Raw genomic sequence first — 4,683 nt, 5'->3', positions numbered from 1 at the left:
TTTGTTGCTATTAATTATGCTGCCATTAGGGCAGAATGTAAGACGTTTTTAAATTCTTAACCTTACATGTTGTGCTTTTCTTACCATTTTCTTTCTTTTCCTTTTTCTTTTTTGTTTGTTTGCAATAAACATAAGTTCTTGTATAAAAAAAAAAAAAACTTCAGTACAATTAAACTAGAAATCACACTGCTAGCATATAATCCTCTTGGTGACAAACCATATACTAACCATAGAGAAGCACCAGCTACTCTTTATTTGACTTGAAGCTCCTTCTATGTGAAAAGGCCTACCCACAGGGAACTTGTCAAAATACTCAGCAGTAATGCCCTAACATTCTAGTTGACCCAAGAAGCATTGTCATTTGGAGCTAATGAAAGACTGTCCAAAGTACTTAAAAAGATAGACTGGAAATGTGCCATCCGTAGGAAACATTCAAGAGCTCCTGTATACTCCTGGTACTCTTGAGGTTCACAGTCACATGCAGGACTGAGAGCACCCTAGAGGTACTTGTGTCTCCAGGGAAAGGGTCAAGAAGGCCCTAACTGGTAGGCCTCGAATGTCCATGCACAGGCCGTGCAGCCTAAGGTAGAGTTACACACTGATAGTGGAGGCTTTGAAGGCACTTCCCAATTCATATAAACTCACAGGAAAGAATACAATGTGAAGGTTAGGAAGACAGAAGATTTATAAAAAGCACATAAAAAAATCTTTCCCCGAACATTCACTGACCACCACATTAATTCGTGTAAACATCAGTTGCTGAACATGGCAAAATGTATAGACTTTACAGAATTAGTTCAGAAAAGGCACCAACTAAACAAAAATCCTCTGAGGAGAATATTATCTCCAGTTGTCAAATTGTTATCTAAAGTGCCCATTTTTTAGCAAAAGATCAAAAGGACTGTATTTACTTTTTTAAACGAGAAGTTTATTTAAACAACAGGACACTTGACTTGAAAGAAAAACTATTTAGGAAAGAACATTTCTGACTAGTCAGTAAGATGATTCAAGCAGTGCTGAGAAAAATGGATGGCCACATTCACAAGGCTGCAGTAAGATCCTCTTTGTATATCACACACAGACATTAGGACCACAAGTAAATGGACTACACATGAGTCTCACAGCAAAATCTGTAGAGCTAATAGAAAAAACAAAAAGGTAAATTTTATAACTTTTCATTAGACCAAGCATGGGAAACAAAAGAAGAAACAAATGAATTAGATTGCATCAAAATTATGTCTTGGCACTACAGAGGACACAGAAGTGAAAAGACAACTGACATCATACGAAAAATATATGAAACCCTTTGTCTGATAAAGTAGTTGTTGCCAGAGTACATGAAAAACGCAACTCAATAATTTTAAAAACTTTGACTTTTAAAACAGACAAAAAAGGCACCTGAATTGAAATGCAGGTACAAACTTTCTACGGCCTTGTCTCCTCCAGGCTTAAATCTGTGTGTCTCCCCAAGACAAGAACCCCAGGCATCCACTGAGGGCCTTGAGATGGATCCTCTGTGGAGGAGCTCTGGCTGTTGGTCACAGCTATGACCTCAGCTGGAAGCAGCCACATGAGTCTCTGACCCTTGCCCCCTTTTGGCAGTTTGGGATACTTCTTCAGAGGGAGGAATATTACAGATAGCTAAGATAGGAAGGAACATTGTAGGCAGTCAGACAGGGCTCTGAAGAGGTCAATGCAGAAGACAAGGGTGCCTGGAGCCACATTCACTGAAGGCCAGGATTCAAGAAAAAGAAGAACTACTCATCCTTATACATTCCCTAGTGATGAAAGGCAATGATTGATATTCTAGGTAGGCACCAATCACTTTGGGGTAGAAGACCAAACCTCCTTAACGCAACCCTTCCAGGAAAAGCTTTCTCTGCCCCTATGCCTTGCTATGTAACTTGTTTTCCCCTTTGATCCCCATTTAATCAATATTACCCAAGTGGGTATACTTGTTGTATAAACACTGGTTGGCCACAGTTTTGTCCCACCTCACACCCATCCTATGATTTGCCATTGCATGACTATTATCTAAGTGACTATACTTGCCCTCTTATTGGCTACAATTCTGTCCCACCTTAAGCCTGCCTCACCCTGTGACTTTGTTCCATAAACACCCTTGAGAAGTAGGTTGGTCGTGAACTCACTTTCCAGGCCCCTTCTGTCTCTTTCAGACAGAAGCTTTCTTTCTTTCAATAAATTCGTCCTACTCTTACCAAAAAAAACCAAAAAAACCAATAAGTACATAAAAATGTGCTTGACATCATTAGTCATCTAAGAAATGTAAATCAAAACTTTAATGAGCTATCATTTCATACCCACTAAGATGGTTAGCATCAAAACCACAATTATAAGTACTGACAAGAATGTGAGAAATCCCACTAAGAAGAATATATGCACTGTATTATTTGTTGAAACTGTACTTTCGATTTGATTTGAAACTGTCTCATTGCTATATGTTTATCAATAAAACTTTGAAAAGAAAAAAAAAAGAATGTGAGAAACTGAGACCCATATGATATAGGGGAAAACTGACCTTGGTGGATGACCTCCAAATGATACAGGGGAAAAAGTGAAACACCCGACTTGAAAAGTACTTGGGACGAGTTCTTGTTCTCTAAATCCAAAGAATGAATTTTACGAACAAATGGAGGTTAAGAGCAGCATGTGTCTATGGCCATACCACTCTGAACGTGCCCGATCTCATCTGATCTCAGAAGCTAAGCAGGGTCTGGCCTGGTTAGTACTTGGATGGAAGAGCAGCATGTATTTATTGGGGGAAAAAAACTTCTGTCCAAGAGAGGGACAGAAGGATTGTCCCTGGAAAGCTGTTTTTTCCAGGGACTTTTATTGAAGAAACACCATGCTGGGTGGTGGGTCTAAGGTGGTGGAAAACATAGAAACTCGCTTAGGTGGGCATGAGATGGAACAAAACTACTAAGATCACAAGCACCATTGCTCAGGTAAAATTGGTTAAATCCAGTACCAAATGGGGAAGTGAGTCACTAGCAAGTGGGCATAAATACGGGACAAGGTCTCTTCCTGTTGGGGGTTGGGCTAGTGACTCATTTGGGCTCTTTCAAGGTGATTGATATCTATTTAGAATATCAATCCCTGATGCCCATCCCTAGGGAAGTAGGTAGCTATATTTGTTTCCTCTTTTGTCTGACATGTATGGGAGTATCTGTCTCTTCCAAGTTGTAAAGTCACCTTGTCTTCCATATTGTCTCCTTGAGGGCTTGGCCCAGTCTGACTGCCTATATTTCTGTCTAATTCAGCTGCCTACAACACAAACATTCCTGTTAGGGACCTTAAATGATATAGCTATTTTGGGAAAAAGGTTGGCCATTCCATAAAATATAGTATCTACAGTCACTACACATACCAAAAAGTGAAAATATCTTTTATATAATTACTGATATATTTGGATGTAAATGTGGCATCTAATTACTTGATTAATAAATTGTTTCCTGCTTTCTTTCAAGAAGACTTCAGAATATTTAAACTTCATTTATCCCTGTCCCCCTTCCCCCCCTCACCCACTTTGGTTTTTTGAGACAAAGTTCTATATAGTTCATTCTTTTCATTCTTTTTTTTTTTTTTTTTTCTGGAACCGGGGATTGAACTCAGGTCCTTGCACTTGCCAGGGAAGCAATTATTCTACTGAGCCATCACCCCAGGCCCCTGTAGTTCATTCTTATTTCAAACTCATGTTTCTCCTGTCACAGCTTCTTGAGCACTGGGATTACAGGCATGTACCACCAGGCCCAGCATCTCCTTATTGCTATTCCATTGACATTATAGATTGCAATTGCATATATTTCACAATCATAAAACATTACTTTTATGTGGTTAATATTCATTAAGTTTTCCACAGTTTTTTCTTCATTGCTCTTCATTCCTCCCTGCATCTAGAATTTTCTAACTGCCTGAAGAATAACTTTTAGTATTTATTTAGTTCAGATTTCTCCTAATGAATTATGTCAGCTTTTGGTTGTATTATTTTTATTTTACTTTATTCTTGAAGGTTATTTTTATTAGAACAGTTTTAGAATTCACATGAATCACAAGTTTTGAAGATGACAATTTTCTTTTTGTAGATGACAGCAGTTAAATTTAAGTGTTGTCATCTTTCATTCCATTGCACTGAAAAATAATATACCAGCCTAATTATTGCTTCTTTGAAGTAAAGCTTTTCCTAAGACTGCTTTTAAGATTTTCTGATTTTCTTTATTTTTAGTAGATTTACTATACCTTGATTAGGCATAGTGTTTTGTTGTGTTTTGTTTTGTTTAAATCTTGCTTTGAATGTGTACAGACTTTTAAAAATCCAGACTCAGTTGGAATGATTCTCATCCTGACTAACTATATATACTGACACATGTGAACTAAGAAACTACACTGAAGATGGCAGTTTGTAATACTAGGTTCATGCTTGGAGTGCCTGTCATTCTGGTTTTCTGAATATGGGCTGCTTGTCAGGACATGCCAGTTGCTGCCGTGCTGTCTCTTGGGTAGATAATTGTTCAGAAAGAAGGGGAATGAAGGCAGGAGACAGGAAAAGTAATGTTGTGGGACTATCCTGCTACAAGGTTGTATATGGTTAGATTTCTGGACTTACGTGTAATCATAAGAATTATGCAATTCTTTATGCCTATTTTTAAAATATATTCTAATTTT

General features: G+C 38.0%; 1 protein-coding gene across 1 annotated transcript in view; it reads left to right on the top strand.

The window, feature by feature from the left end:
* Positions 1–4,683, top strand: part of LOC101581782 (metastasis-associated protein MTA3-like) — a 33,226-nt gene that overhangs the window by 1,377 nt on the left and 27,166 nt on the right. The gene's annotated exons all lie outside the window — the stretch shown is intronic.

The sequence above is a fragment of the Octodon degus genome, unplaced genomic scaffold (genome assembly GCF_000260255.1).
Source record: "Octodon degus isolate 3935 unplaced genomic scaffold, OctDeg1.0 scaffold00038, whole genome shotgun sequence".
NCBI classification, from domain to species: domain Eukaryota; kingdom Metazoa; phylum Chordata; class Mammalia; order Rodentia; family Octodontidae; genus Octodon; species Octodon degus.
The sequence above is the reverse complement of the archived record's forward strand: the minus strand, read 5'-3'. Positions and strand labels throughout refer to the sequence as shown.